Here is a 16868-nt window from a genome sequence, read left to right on the forward strand (position 1 = left end):
GGTCTCTGGGCTCCAAGGCTGGCCCCTGCCCATTCTACTGCCCTGCCTGGCCCCTAATTCCACAACCACGAGTCCCAAATTGTGCTGAGGCCCACAAAAGGGCCTTCATAAATAACCGAATATATTGAATTGCAACTCTCACTCCGAGCACAGAAGCCTGATCAGGACAGGAGCTCTCCGCTCAGGAGGCCTTGAAGGTTCACTTTGCTCTCAGCCATGCTGGGGGTAGCATCCTCTTTGACAATGGAGGATGCTGAACCCCTGGAAGAAGAGGGTATTTCTCCCAAGGTTCCCCCCCAATAAACAGTGTCAGGGCAGGGGTCTGCCCCAGCTTCTTCCCCTTACACACTCAGGACATTTTGCCCCTCATCACTACACTTCTCACCGGGGCAGAATGGGAGCGGCAACATCCTCTTCGACCTTCCACTGTCCTTATTTAAGAGCAGAGGCCAGCGGGGCTGGACATCCTGTCACCAAGGCCCAGAGGACCAAGTGGTAGTTTCCAGATTTAATAACAGTGATAATAGTGGGGTGGGTTCTTCCCCCTCTCCTGAAACTTTTCAATTCATTGAACAGTTCTATTAACTTTACAAAAGGAAATGTGGAAAAATGATGGCAAATTGAACTTGACATTATCATTAAAATAAACAGAGCACCGCAGGCCTTTATAGTCTCTCAAAGAGATTATCCAAACAGAGGCAGACACATGCTGGCGCACTCTCTCTCCTTTCCTCCCCACCTCCCTCCCTTCCTTTCCCTTCTCTCCTTCCCTTCTCCTTCTCTCCTTCCTTTTCTCACTCTCTCCCTTCTCCTTCTCCTGCTCCTGCTTCTTTTTCTTCTCCTCCTTCTCTCTCTGTCCCTCCTTCTTTCCCTGTCTCAGTCTCTTTCCTTTCCCTCTCTCTCTCCCTCTCCATTTTCTTCTTCCCCTTCCCCCCTCCTTTTCTCACTCTCTCCTCTTTTCCCTCTTCTTCCCCCCTGCTCCTCCTGTTCATCTTCTGGTTCTGGTTCTGATTCTTGTTCTTGTTCTTCTTTCTTCTCTCTCCCTCTCCCTCTCTGCCCTCGTCTTTCTCTCTTTCTATCAGTCCTTTCTCTGTCTCAGTCTCTTTGTCTTTCCCTCTCATCCCTCTCTCCCACTTCTCTTCTTCCCCTTCTCCTTCTCGCCCTCCTTTTCTCATTCTTTCCTCTTTATCTTCTTCCTCCGCTCCTCCTCCCTCTCCTCTTTCTCCTCTCCTGTTTCTTTCTTCTTCTCCTCCTCCTTCTTTTATCTGTCTCTGTCTTTCCCCCTTCATTTTCTCCTTCTATCCCTCCCTTTCCCCATGTCTCTGTCTCCTCCTCAATTCCTCCTCTCTCCTTCCAAGTCTACTTCTCTCCATCTTTTCTCCCTCTCCCTTCTTCCCTCTTTTCCTCCCCCTCTTCTTCTCCATCATTTAGCCCCCCAAAACTCACAATTTACATAATTTACTTACAATTTACATAATCTCAACATGAATATATCTAGTTTTATACTTTCATTCATCCATTCAATAAATTAATAGCGATAAAAGGCCACAGACACTTATTAAGCACCCACTGCATGCAGGGCATTGGGATGGGTGCTAGGAGAAAGTACAAAGTAATGATAAATCACAGGCATCTTACATTCATGGAGCTTACAAGAATCAAGTATTCAAGTTTACAGTTTAGCATCAAACAGCTACATACTGCTGGTGTTTTTACACCAGAATAACCTCCTTAGAGGTTGGCTAGATAGAGTAGCAGATAGAGTCCTAAGCTTGAAACCTGGAAGGTCTGAGTTCAAATTCAGCCTGTGTGACCCTGGGCAAGGTCATTTAACTTTTTGCCTCAGTTTCCTCATCTGTAAAATGATGTAGAGAAAAAAGTGAAAAAGCACTCTTGTATCTTTGCCAAGAAAACCTCAAAAAAGTCAGATATGACTGAAAATTACTAAACAATCACAAAAATCCCCTTAAATCTGAACAAAGCATGGTAGAGAGAAGTCAGGAGACTTGTCATCTAGTCTAAACTTTGCTATGAGTGATACCATATGACCCCTGCCTCTAGATCTCAGTTTTTTCATGTGCACAATGAATTTGACCACATCACTCCTGAACAAGAAGTTTCAGTGCAGAGAAGGAAAGATAAACATTTATATAATACCCACTGTGTGCTACGCATTGTGCTCAGCACTTGTTACAGGTATCATCTCATTTGATTCTTATAAGAGCTCAGCAAGATTAGCATTTTGGGAAAATGAAGGAAACGGGGTCAAGTGACTCCCCCAGGGTCACACAGCTAGTAGGTATTTAAAGCTGCATTCAAACTCAAGTCTTTCTGACTGTAGACCCAGCATTCCATCCACTGCATCGCCAGTATAGTCTCTTTACCTCTAGGATATAATGCAAACACCTTTCTTTTTTCTCTCACTTTGAGGAGGAGGAGGAAGGCAATGGGGGTTAAGTGACTTGCACAGTTACTCAGTATTATGTGTCTGTGGCTGGATTTGAACTTAGGTCCTGCCGACTTCATAGCTGGTACTCTGTCCATTGTGCCATCCATCTGCCCCAAAGTTAATTCTTTTTAAAGATCTTCCCAATCCAGCTTCGTGATCCATCTTTCTTTCCAAGTTCATTTATTACACATCATTCTCCTTCACGCACTGAGCATTAAAGCAACACTGTCCTCCTCAACAGTCCCTGTATACAGCAGACATTCCATTTCTGCACCCTTTGCTTTGTACAAGCTGTCCCCCATTTCTAGAATGAACTCCCCCCTCAATTCTGCTTCTGAGAGCCCCTAGCTTCCAACAAGACTCAAGTCAAAGCCATTCACTAGCAGAAACTCCTCCTGAAGCTGATGCAGTGCCGGAATTTGAGTTTAAAGTTTCCTTCAGACCCTCCCCTAGTCATGTGACTCTCTGAAAGTCACTCAGTGTCTCCACTCTCAGTTACCTGACTTGGAAAAGGGAAACAATAACAGCACCTAGTTTATAGGGCTGTGATAAGGATAGATAGATAAATACATAAAGTGCTTTGCAAATTTTAAAGCATGATATGAATATTATTATTATTATTTTTGCTGAGGCAATTTGGGGTTAAGTGACTTGCCCAGGGTCACACAGCCAGGAAGTGTTAAGACCACATTTGAATTCAGATCCTCTTGACTTCAGGGCTGGTGCTTTATCCACTGCACCACCTAGCTGCCCATGAATATTATTATTATTTTTTATTATTGTTACTCCTAACCTTACCCTGAAAAATACATTTATCTATTTTGCATGTTTCCTTCTCTGTTTTAATTTCTTTCCTCCCACCCTGACTTCAGAATGGAAGTGCCTTGAGGGAGGAACTGCTTCTTTCTATCTTTATAACTTCAACCTTGTATCAGGGAATAAGAAAGAGTAGGCAATGAATGAATGAAGGAAGGAATGATACATTGAATCAAATGATCCCTAAAGTCCTTCCTGGTGTTTTTGTTCCTAGGTATACAACATGCAAAGATCCTGACCTATCTATCTTTCCTAGAATAGTGCACCCGTCCCCCAAAAGTCGACACGCATCCCAGAGGGTGACTGGCCATCCCCAGGAGAGCTGGCCCTGGACAGAGACCCAAACCAAGGGAAACAGGAAGGAGGTTCTGGAAGAAAACTGACCTTGACCAAATAGGCCAAACCGTAAGAAGGAAAATGATTTTGACAAAGGCAGGTGCTCAGAAATATATATAAAGGTGAGAAAGACACTCCCCATATCACCCCTTGTCACCTCCCCCCCCATCACCACTGAGAATAGACCAAGTAGAAAAGTTCCTTCAGAAATAACTTCCTCTTTGAGGAGACTCATAATTACCCACAATGATCACAGCACTATTCATTTTGCCCTAAAATTAATACATCACGTTTAGAATGATATCGTACTAATTTATCACAAGATTTATGAAACTTGCACTTTTTTCTAATGAGATTTATGCAAATGTCGCTCCCAACACTGTTTATGCCAGGAGAAGTTTTGATGGGGGGTGCAGGGGGGAAGGGCCTTTGAACAGATGCTCAGGCTTTTCTTGGCCATTTTCCCCTCCCTCCCTTAGCCACTATGAAGGAACCAGCATGGCCGGCTGACCCCTGACTCCACAAGATCCATGGGCTCTCTCACCTCCTTGAGACCAGGCCAGACAGCCAAGCAACACACTCTTTAAGGGAGTTCCTCTGTTAGTCTCTTCCCATTCAATCTCTCATCTTTCTGTGTAAATGTTGACTCCCCTAGTAAAGGATGCCCTTTTCCATCTGGAACAAAGAACCCCTTTAAAGGATAAGGAAAGGGTAATGGTTCCCCCAATGAAAGACAGAAAAACCCAGTGGGAAAGGGGAGAGCATTTATTAAGTGCCTACTATGTGCTAGGCACTGAGCTAATTCCTGGAAATATGACAAGAAAGGGGAGGCAATAGAGTCTCCTGAAAATATCACATTGGACTCTTGTAGCTAGACTCAGACACACTCCTCAGGGGAGAAGGGTGCCTTGGATTCACTTACGTCTCTACCCTAGAACATTTTCTGATCTTCTACCAAATGTGCTTCTCTATAAAATCATATGTATGTGTGCATAAAATATGTAAATATATATAAATAACATACATATATACATGCAGACATATCACACACATATATATGCATGTAGACACATAAACTCACAAATACATTTCTATTATATATGGTAACAGAAATGATGGTTACCCTTGCAATACATTTCCGGAATATACCCTTTGACCTTCTGTTGGGCCAGAAATCCCTTGCAGTCTGCCAAATCCAAGAGGAAGCCCTGTGGACTCCATTTTGGACCAGTTACAAAAAAGTCCTGTAATCAAACGCAAGTCTAGAGCGCCATTATGAATTAAGTTCCCATTACCGGAGGGGACAAGAGCATCGTCTCCAAGTTCTACATTGATTCAATCATGATAGGACATCTCAGAGGTAAACTCTCAGACCAAAGCCAAGACAGCCTGGTTGGAAGTCATTTCTCCCCAGTTGTGACATCCCCTCCCAGTCTTACTGAAACCAACTCCCTAGCTCATAACACACAGACTGAGAGCTAAAAGGGGACATCAGAGACCATCTGGTCCACCTTGTTTTTATATGAAGTGCAGAGAAGTTGGTCACAGAGTAATAGAGACAGGAGGTGAACTCAGACTTTCTGACTCCAAAGGAATCCCTCTTTCCACAATAGCCACTCACAAAGAGTCAAGTAGGTTCTCTGGTAGGGATCCCTGCTCTCCCCTGGAAATACACATAAGAAACACAAGTCCCCAGAACCAGAACCAGACCCTGGGTAGGTTTCAAGGGAGCCAAACTAACTCCTATCAGTGAATAAGAGACAGAAGGAAACCTAATATGAGTCCCTATTGATGTAGTCTTGTAAACTTCCTGGTTGAAAAACCAACCTAGGTTCTCAAAGGATAATTGTCTTTCTATGAGGGGGGGACAAGCAGCTAGCTTGGATCACCAGTGTAGGTTGTACCCCCTGTTGCTCTTCATAGTTGACTTCCTTGTCAAAGAGGAGAAAATCCCTTTCAGCTCAATGTTCCACTGCTTCTCTTCCTTTATTCAGATTATGAAGTTCAGCTTCCTCTGGCTTACTGCGTTCTCCCATAGGTATTTCATTATATGGAGAAAAGTAGAGGGTGCTTTCATTGGAACACACCAGCTGACGACTACTCAGGTGTCTCTACGGGGAGAAGGGGCAATTTATTCATCCATCACTTTTTCTTGGACCATGCTTCTCAAAGCCAGTGATGAGGGGGTAGGGAAAGAAATACTGGAATATACTGGCAGTCCTGAGGTACCCAAGGCAGTCTCAACTTTGAGCTCTTGAAGGAAATATAAGAAACACTAAAAAATGGGCCATTATCAGAAGACCAATGACAGGGCTCTATCCCAAACTGCTGACAGCTCAAAGATCTCTAGCCATATATCCATGGGCCAGTCAGAAAGCTCATATCCTAAGATTAAGAACCCAAGGCAATGGGGGGAGTCGCATACCCTCTGACTTTCCCCAAAATATAGCTTTACCTTTAGACTCAGAAGGCCTTGAGGTTAGGAAGTTGAAAATAATAAATAGGCTAATGGAAATATATCACTGCAAAGGCTTGAGCCCTCTCTAGAACCAGGGATGCCTCAGATGTACCACATCAATGGTTAAAATACTTTTCACATTTATGGAGTACTTTACAATTTATAAATTGGTTTTCTCAGAACAACCAACCTATGAAGGAAATAATTAAAACATTAATATTCCAATCTTTCAGATGAAGAAAATGTGGTTTAGGGCAATTAAAAGATTTGGCCCACATGCATATAGGCAGTGAGTGAGTGAGATTCTCACCCAGGTTGGTAATAAAGTGTCTGGCTATTGCTTTTAAATTTAGTCTGGCGCCGGCTCTGCAGCCTCTTGGGCTCTCTCTATGATCCAGATGGGGCTCATGTACGCCCATTCTATTCTTCTATTTCAAGGTGCAGGTTTGCCTGACCTGCTCCTACTCCAGCTTGTATTCTCTTAGCTGTCCAACCTTGCCAATAGCCAACTCTGACCCCTTGATAGAAAGGTCCTTTGACAACATTTCTGAATTGAAATAAATTCTGTTGGCCATTGTGTCCTTACTTGTCTCCTTAGAGAACAAGTCCCGGGGGTTTACACCAGGTCAAGCTAAGGCCAACTTGACTTATTTGAAGTATTCAACTCACCTGAAAGAAGTATGATAATAACAAGGCAGCCATTTATTTTATACAGCACTTTAAGGTTTACAAAACACTTCATATACATCATTTTAAGCTTTACCACAGTTCTATGAAGGAAGTACTAAATGTATTGTGAGAGACAATAAGATTTGGTGAACTGGACACTGGATTTGGAATCAGGATGACCTGAATTCAAGTCCTACTTCAGCTATTCATTAGCTGCATGAAACTGGATAATAAAGACTTTGGGGCTTCATTTTCCATATAAAATGATAGGGTTATATGCAATGATCTCTGAGATCCTTTCCAAGATTAAATCTATAATTCAATTATTGCCATTTTAGAAATGATGGAACTGAGGCTTAGAATAACTTGTCCACATAGATAAGTGCAAAAAGTAGAACTTGTCTCTGTTGACCCTAATTCTAGTATTCTTTCTACTATAACCATGTTTCCACCATACTCATGCCAAAGTGTCAGCCACTTTCTTTTTTTTTTTTTAATCGTTTTTTGTTTTTGTTTTTTCCTGAGGCAACTGGGGTTAAGTGACTTGCCCAGGACCATGTAGCTAGGAAGTGTTAGGTGCCTGAGGCCAGGTCCTCCTGACTTCAGGGCTGATGCCACTGCACCAACTAGCTGTCCCTATAGCCACTTTCTTAAAAAGATTACTCATATTTCTTTTTTATTTGCCTTCATTTAAAAAATATATGTCCCTGTCCCTTTCTTGTTCCATGTCTCTTCCCTATAATAAAAAATAAAAGAGAAGAGCAAAAAGAAGGGAAGTTACTATCCTGCATATTATCCAAGTCTAATAAATGTATATATATATGTATACATATACATACATACACACACACAGCACCACTTATGTTTCTTATCCAAGTGGGATAAATTGGGTCATGTGATGTAAAAGGTTCCTTCCAATTCCACCAGTCCAAGAAAGCTGAGCTGAATGGGAAAGACAAAAGGGAAACTGGAACTGAGGGCATCTTGGGTCAGGATCATAAGGAAGCCAAACAGAAACCATGAGGATAAGTCATTCCACTGGCAACTCGAGAACTCGGAGATAAGATTAAATGGCTCTGGAGTTGCTTTAGGGAAATGGTAGCTCCATCCATCCAAGTATCTGAAAGGAGCCATAATTAGGCTCCCTTGGATCCCGAGACAAGAACCCAGCCAATTTTCCAAAGAGTTCAATGAGACTGAAGGTGCATTTCTGTGAGAGTTCTTGTTTAGATGAATTCCTTGGAATTATGTAACAACTTCCAGCCATATGCATGATGTGTGTAAATTATGCAGATTGCCGCCAGGCTGCCTGCATAAGTGATCATGAAGAGCATTAATAGGCAAAATGAAGTGTTGCAGTTATGCATGTCATTATTGTGGGGCAGGCCCACACCCCAAAGAGGAGGGAGCAGGTTGGAGAAGAGATTTGGGGTGAAAGAGCAGAGGAAGAGGGACAGGGGACATCTAAATTCCAGTTGAGCCAAAGGTGTGATGGTGAAGAACCCCACTCATCCAGTGGCCAGCTCCCCACCTTCCATGTTCATCAACATCCTTCTCATCTTGGCCCAAAGGGAGGGCTTCCAGTGTCTGGTTCCTCAATGGGCTCAATGGGAAAGTGTCTCCTGGAAGCTTCCTATATAGATACAGGACTACAAGAAGTATCTCTCTTTCAGTTTAAGTGAAAAGGAAAGCAGGACAGAGAAAGAGCAATGGACCTGGAGACAGACGGCCTGGGTTTAAGTTTTACCTCTTTTCACTTAATGCTGTGTCATCTGGGATAAACTAATTCACTTCTGTGGACCTCATCTGTAACATGAGGGAATCGCACTTATTTCTTTCACTCAGATAACTTCTTGTCATCCTCCTTGCTGCCATATACACACCCACCATCTCATCATCATTACCAACCCTTCTCAATACTGCCATTGCTCATGGAAAAGCTGTAAATCAACCTCCCCATGGTTCTATTCACTAGACCATTAGTCAACAAACATTCGTTAAATGCTCAGTATGTGCCAGGCGCGGCGCTAAATGTTGGAAACACAAAAATAAGCAAAAGAAGTGTCTACCCTCAGGGAGCTTACTTTCAAATGGGGAAGACAACACACACAAGAAAGCTGAAAATGGAAGAAGGGAGACTATGCCAGGGACTGGAAAAGTTCAGAGGCGTGCAGACCAGTGCAAAGGAAAAAATGGCTGGCCTGGAACCCTCCTTAAATGGAGGTACTGGGAACCCTCTACCTTCTGATTAGTCAGGGAAACAAATGGGGAATTTGAGTTCTGGGGCTGAAATAATCTTTCAGGATGAAAAGTCTCTAAGATGGTCCAAACCAAAACAACCTTCCCCGATGATCACTCCTCCATATGGGCCATCTGTCTTATTAGAATGTAAGAACCTTGAGCAGGGGAGAGGGAGAGGGAGAAATGAAGAGGGAGAAAGAAAGAGGGAAAGAAAAAGGGGGAGGGAAAAGAAGAGAGAGAAAGAGAGAGAAAGAAAAAAAGAAAGAGAAAGAGAGAAAAATAGAGAGAAGAGAAAGAGAGAAAAAGAGAGAGATAGAGAGAAAGAAAGAGAGAGAGAGAGAGGAAGAGAGACAGATATACACAGAAAGGTTTAAACTAAAGTTATGAACACGGGAGACTAGAAGAATGATAGTGCCTTCAACAAAAACAGGGCAGCTGAAAGAAGGGTTGATTTGGAGGGAACAATACTTAGTTCAGGTCTAAGTTTGAGATGACTTTGGAGCATCCAGTTTGAGATGCCCAAAAGTCAATTGATGATAGAGGATTGACACTTAGGGGAGATGCTAAGGTTGGATACCCAGATCTATGAATCATCTGCAAGAAGGTAATAATCAAACCCAATGGAATTGAGGGGGCTCCAAAGAGGGAGAATATGGGCAGAAAAGAGTAGGGGGCCTAAGACAGAGCATCCATTACAATGGCAGTACCTTAAGGGTAGGTTCTGCATCATCTCTTAGTCTACACAGAATCACATAATTGAAAGGAACCTCATCGATCAACTTGTCTCCCCATACTTAAAAACAAAATATTTGTAACAAGTCTGACAAGCCATCACATAAGCCTCCCTTGATGACTTATCTAGAAGGGGAAGTCTCCACCTTCAGCTGTAACCTATTCCCCTTTTAAGCAGTTCTTATTAGGAAGTCTTTCCTTACTTTAAGCCTAAATCTGCCTCTATGGCTTCCACCCATTGCTTTTCATCTGACCCCTTCTGGCCAGCCAATCTAATCCTTCTGCCATGAAGATATTTGACCACAGCCATCACAACCTCCTTTTCTTCCTGCCTCCTCCAACCTCCAATACAACACTATTTCAAGTAAATATTTTCTTTAACTAATTCTCATATGGAATTAACTTGAGCCCCTTCAGCATTCTGATTGCCTTCTTTTGGACTCTCTAATAAATGAGTATCTGTCCTAAAATGTGTTACCGCAAAATTTCAGTTGTGTTTATTCAAGGTTATTCATCTTATTCTCCTCACTTTGCCTTTCTAAATACAACCTATAGTCACATTAGGGTTATTTTAGATGTCATATCATATTGTTGACTCATTTACCTTGAAATCCATTAAGACCCACAGATCTTCTGTCCCCACACAAACTACTATAAAACTATGTATCTATCCTTGTGCTTTTGCTTTGACAACAATCCTTAATATTTGAGAAACTGAATTACACCAATGACTAGAAGTCAGTCACAGATAGAGAAAAGGTCAGATATTCTTCAGTTTTGAGATATTAGTCTTACTTGTCCAACTCTCTCTGCAACACACTACTCTTAAACATATAGTCCCTCTATCTTAGTCTTGTCTTTTTACTCTTCCACAAACATACCTTGTTTTCTCCTGCCTCCTTGCCTTTGTTCATGCTGTTTTCCAATCTGTTCTTCTATTCTTTCAAAACCCATCCCAAGTTCAACCATCTTCATGAAGCCTTCCCTGATGACCCCAATCCTCACTGAATTTCCTGTTCTCTAAACTCCTATACCACTCACAATCTGTGAATTTCAATAGCGTTCATGGGCTACAAATTCCTATAATATTCATAGTGAGATATATCACACAATTTAAGCACGTGATTAAATTATACTGTCTTGCATTGCTCACTATTGTTTCAAAGAATCATAAAACTTTTTATTGGAAAAGAATCTTATCTATCATCTAGTCACTTTCCAAATACACACATGAGGAAACTGGGTTTAAATCAGGGAAGTGATTTGTTCAAAGTAATCCAAGTAGGTAATGGAAGAGCTGAGACTTAACTTGACATAACCTGACTCCTATCACTGTTCCTACTACACCAACCAAACTGAGATCTTTGAAATCTTAATTCTTTTGACTTTATCTGACTGAGGATCTTGCTTCCAGAAATTATGGAGGCAAGGGGAACACTCCCTTTCACCACACTCTTCTCATATGAAGAAATGGTTCTTCTTTCTGAAATTAACTTCATTAAACATACAAGTGTTCCCATCCCATCCCATCCTCTCCAACATATTCTCTATCATTCCCACTCCCACACTTAATTTCAATCTCTGTCTACTGGTTGCTTCTCTATTACCTTCAATGGTCTTTTGAATCCTCAAAAAACTCTCGCTTGATCCATCCTTCCCCCACTAGTGATCATCTCATATCTCTCATTTTGTGGTAAAATACCTTGAAAAAGTTATCTACAGTAGGTGATCCTTTCCTTTTGCTCTTTTCTTAAATCTCTATAATCTGGTTAATGACTTCATCTTTCAACTGCATTTCTTCACTCCCAAGTTACTAATGACCTCTTAATTGCCACATCTCATGGCTTTTGTAAAATTCTCATCTTTCTTGAACTCTCTGCAGACTTTGACATAGTCTATTACACTCTTCTCCTTGATATTCTCTTCTATGTTTCTGGGAAATAGCTCTGTCTTGGTTCCCCTACTTGTCTAACTGCTCCTTCTTTGTCCCCTTTACTAGAATTTCACCCAGGTTACATCACACTGTGGGTGTCCCCCTACGGCTCTTTTAGGTGACCTTATTTTTTCCCTTTATGGTATTTCACTTGGTGATGTCAGTGGTTCCCATGGATTCAAATACTATCTCTATGTTCTGTTTGAGATGATTCTCAGATCTACTTATCCAGCCCCAAACTCTTGAATTATTTCTAGACTAGCATCTCCAACCGCCTTTCACACATCTCAGTCTGGGAGTCTTGTAAGCATCTTAAATTCAATATATAGAGAACTAAACTCATCCTTTTTCCTGAGACTGCCTACTTCCAGACTTCTCTATTATTGTTTATGGGACCACCATCTTCTTAGTCTTTAGGTTTACAATCCTAGTCTCACCTTTGACTCCTCACATTCTCTCTTAATACCCACATCCAATGTAGTTCCAAGGTTTGTTGGTTTTTACCTTTTCTGGTGTCAGATACCTACTCTCTATGTCACCTTGGGCAAGTCACTCAGCTTTGTTTGACTCAGTTTCCTCATCTATAAAATGAACTAGAGAAAGAAATGGCAAACCATTCTGGTATCTTTGCCAAGAAAACTTCAAATTATAAAGAGTTGGACATGGCTGAAAATGACTGAACAACAACAAATAGGTTCCCTACCACAAATTTCTTCTTTACTTCATATCATTCTCAACTCAGCTGTCAAAGGGAGCTTTCTAAAGTGCAGGTCTGATCATGTCACCTCTCTACTCAAAAATCTCCTGTGGATTCTCAGATAAAATATAAAAAATTTTGTTTGATGTTCAAGGCCTTTTATAACCTGCCTCACAACCTACCCTTTCACTTTCAATATTCCTTATACTCCACATGGACACACACACATTCTGTGATCCAATGACCCCTTTCTCTTGACTCCAGACATCTTCATTGGCTGCCTTCCAAGCCTGAATGCTCTCTTTCCTCATCTCATTTTCCTTGCTTCCTTCAAATCTCAGTTAAAATCCACCCTTTTTTGATCTTTCTGAATTTTATTTAATTCCCTGTATTAATTACTTACCATTTTTCTTGCATATATCTTGTTTGTACATAATTGCATATTGCCTCCCCCATTATATTGTGAGTTTCTTGAGGGGAAGAATTGTCTTTTGCCTTTCTTTTCATTCCCAGTGCTTCGTATAGTATCTGGTACATAGTAGACATTTCATAAATATATATTTATTGATAAGGCACACAGAAAAGTATGTGATTTTAGCTTTCAGTAACAATAAGATGATAATCCCACTATACCCTATCCTGATCAGATTATGTCTAGAGTATTGCATTCAATTCTGAATATGACATTTTAGAAAGACAGTGATAACCAGCAGAAAAGGCCAACTAAGACACTAAAGGGGATCTTGAACTCATGGCATATAAGAATCAACTCAAGAAACTAAAAACTTGGGGCAGCTAGGTGGTGCAATGGATAGAGAACCATCCCTGAAGTCAGGAGGACCTGAGTTCAAATCTGACTTCAGATACTTAACACGTCCTAGTTGTGTGACCCTGGACAAGTCACTTAACCCCAGTTGCCTCAGCAAAAAAAAAAAGAAACTAAAAACTTTAACATAGACAAAATAAGAATTGGGGAGAAAGGAACGATCAGGATAGCTGCCTTCAAGAAATTGAAAAGCCATAATGTGGAAGAGAAACAGATTTATGCTTCTCCACCCCAGAGGACAGAATTAAGAGCAAGAAGTAAAAGTTGCAAAAAGGCAAACTTGGGTTGGATGAAAGGAAGCTTTGTTTTGTTTTGTTTTTGACAATTATAGTCATTGAAAAATGGAATGGGCTCCTCAGTCTTTAGAAGTAGCAATATCCTCTTTACTAGAGATCTTCAAGTAAAGATGTGATGATCACTTGTTGGGGATGTGAGAGAAAACATTCTCCTTCAGGTCTAGGAGCTTCCTTCTGAGATTCTGTCCCCTTCCCTAACATCTAGTACCCAGAACTGTGTTGCAGCAACTGCTGCTTCTTTGTTTGTCTTGTCAATTAGTACCAGAAAGTTGCAGGTAAGTGTTCCACATGAAACCTGGTTTTTATCTGTTGTCAAAACTACAGGAATACTGAACAACCTTTGAGATGGTGTGAACTGGTAGAAATTCAATTAAATTTAACAAATACTTATTAAGGAGTCACACATATAGTCACCGTGCCAGGAATTGGTGATGCAAAGCTTTTAAAAATGCCAATTCTGAGTGAGTGTTGATGATTCTACATGCTATTGAGAAAAAAGTGGAGAGAGAAGCATAAAGCAAGGTCAGATATGTTGGGAGCAAAACATTCTGAATATTTTAAGGAGGGAGAAGATTTTCAGCTGATGTGAGGGGAAGAGAAGGAGAAAAGAGAAGGCTTCATGGAAAAGTTGGCACCTATGTTAAACCTCAAAGGAAGGAAAAGTGTCTGAAAGAACATTAGAAGAAATTGACTTTAAACATGGAAGATAGAACGCATTGATTTACAGAGGCAGGAGATGGGAATAGCTAGTAAGACAACCTGGCTTGAATGAAATATGAAGGTGAGAGATGTGAATGAAAGACTAAAGGAGTCAGGTAAAATTGATATTCTTTGGAAGGCAGGAGGAGGAGAGAAGGAGAAGGAGAGAGAGAGAGGGAAGGAAGGAAAGAGGGAAGGAAGGAAGGAAGGAAAGAAGGAGGAAGAAGAGGAGGAGGAGGAAGGGAAAAAGGGAGGAAGGGAAGAAGGGAGGAAGGAAGACGAGAAAGAAAGAAAGAAATCAAGAAAGAAACTATCTTTTCCTAAAGTTTCTAATTACTCAATTATGTATGAATCAATTTGATTTAACAGTCATTTCTTATGCACTTACAATGTATAATGCACCATATTAGAGAACAAAGGTTTTGGTAGTACAAAATCCATAAAGTCCAAGAATGGCAGGAACTTGCCAGGAAAGGCAATATATTTGAAAACACTTGTTTGTTCTTGGAAAGATTTAAAAATGCTGATCAATGCTATGGTCAGTCATGTGATCCAAAAGATTCAGGAAGAAGCATCTAATAGAGAGGTGATGGACTTAAGGTGCAGAATGAAACATATATTTTGGATAGAGCAAATAAATGTGTAGCTGTGTCATAAAAAAGGGGAAAAGACCCCCATGTACAAAAATGTTTGTAGCAACCCTTTCTGTAGTGACAAAGAACTCAGCATAGAGTGGATACTCATCAGCTAGGGAATGGTTTACTAAGTTATGGGATGTGAATGTGATGAAATAATATTGTTCTATAAGAAATGATCAGCAGGACAATTTCAGAAAAGTGTGGAAAGTCTTCTATGAACGGATGCTAAGCAAATTGAATACAAGAGAAAATTGTACAGAGCAACAAGGGGATTGTGTGATGATCAATCATGATGGTTGTGGTTCTTTTCAATACCAAGGTGATTCAGGGCAGTTCCAATAGACTTGTGATGGAGAAAGCCATCTGAATCCAGATATAGAACGATGGAAACTGAATGTGGATCAAAGCAGAATATTTTCACCTTTTTGATATTAATGTTATTTGTTTGCTTGTTTTTTTCCCTTTCTTGTGTTTTAACCCCCTTTTGATCGAATTTTTCTCACATAATATAACAAATAGGGAAAAACTGTACATGTTTAACCTGGAGTGAATTGCTTCCTATCTAAGTTAGGGGAGAGAGGAGTAAGGAGGGAGAAAAAAAATTTGAACTCCAAGTTTTGCAAAAGTAAATGTTGAAAACTATCTTTGCACATAATTGGAAAAATAAAAAGCTTTTTAATATATATTTGAATGCTCGCTATCACTGTCACAAAAGATTCATGAAGTATATACTTGGTGGCCAGAAATAATTTATACAATTTTAATAATGTGCATAGCACTTTAAAGTACTTATATATTACTTATATTTAGTATTTGTATTGCATTTTATAGTACTTTATGTAATGCTTTATTTATATAGTATTTACATAGTACCTATTGATATTTATATGGTTCTTTAAAGTTTGCAAAGCTCTTTTGAAATATTTCATTTTATCTTCACAACTCTAAGAGATTAGTGCTATTATCCCATTTTACAAATGAACAAATTGAAACATAGAGATTTATTACCCAGAATTATGCAGCTAGTAAATTTCTAAAGTCAGATTTGACTTCAAGATTCCTCTTCCTCCTCTTCCACCTCTTCCTCCAATCATATTTTGGAAGCCATGGCAATGGAAGCCTAACTTCTTAAGGTTCTCCAAACCTTAAGATCTAACACTCTATCCACAATACCACCTATTTGCCTCTACGGACAGGAAGCTGCAGAGCACCAGGGTTCTAGCAATTCTACCTAGTGGCTTCAACTCCTGGGGATTTGGCAGTTTGCTATAATAGAGAGGAAACGAGAATGAGAGTCATTTTGAGATCCAGGTTTATCACTACTAAACATTGTGACCTTGGGCAAGTCTGTGTATGAACTTCTTTGTCTACCACAAAGAATAGTAGAGAGTAGTGGAATACAATGGGGCACCAAGTTTGAAGCTCAGCTTTGCCTTTAGAACTCATTTAACTCTCTGACCCTAAATTCCTCTGTAAAATGAAAATAATAAAAGTGAATATTCAAGGTTAGTGTGAGTAAAGGATAAATGGTAAAGTCCTATACAAAAGTCAATTATCACTCTAATATATAAACTTAGGATAATGTGCCCTACCTGCCTTACAAAAAAGCATGCAAGAATTACATTAAATGATGCTAGCACTCTATGCAGACACCAATACTTCAAGGCTCTGTGAGTTCTCAATGATGGCCTTTCTCCAGTGATACAGATCATAAGCTCTTATGACTCAATAGCCAGTTTTTTAAAAGTATTATGGCCTAAAATTTCATCATCTTATAGTTCACTTAGTGACCAGACTCCCCAAATTCAGCTACAGACTACAGACACATAACCCATTGCTGCATCCATATATTTTGAGCTTGGTGATCCTTAAGAACTTGGTTTCATTGGCATGGCTCCCAAAATGTGACTGGGTAAAATGCTGGGGGAGTAGGAAGAGGAAGAGAAGAAGGAAGAGGAGGAGGAGGGGGAGGAGGAATCTATGTATGATTTCTAAACAGCTCCTCCAGTGTTGTCTTACATACTCTGGGATATCTCCAGATGAGCTATGTCCCCCTAATGAAACACATGGACAGCTGA

At 40.5% G+C, this 16868-nt stretch overlaps 1 protein-coding gene across 1 annotated transcript in view; it reads right to left on the reverse strand.

Annotated features, from left to right (window-relative positions):
• Positions 1–16868, reverse strand: part of CDH23 (cadherin related 23) — a 575832-nt gene that overhangs the window by 441482 nt on the left and 117482 nt on the right. The window lies entirely within an intron of this gene.

Source organism: Sarcophilus harrisii, chromosome 2 (assembly GCF_902635505.1).
Source record: "Sarcophilus harrisii chromosome 2, mSarHar1.11, whole genome shotgun sequence".
Lineage (NCBI taxonomy): Eukaryota > Metazoa > Chordata > Mammalia > Dasyuromorphia > Dasyuridae > Sarcophilus > Sarcophilus harrisii.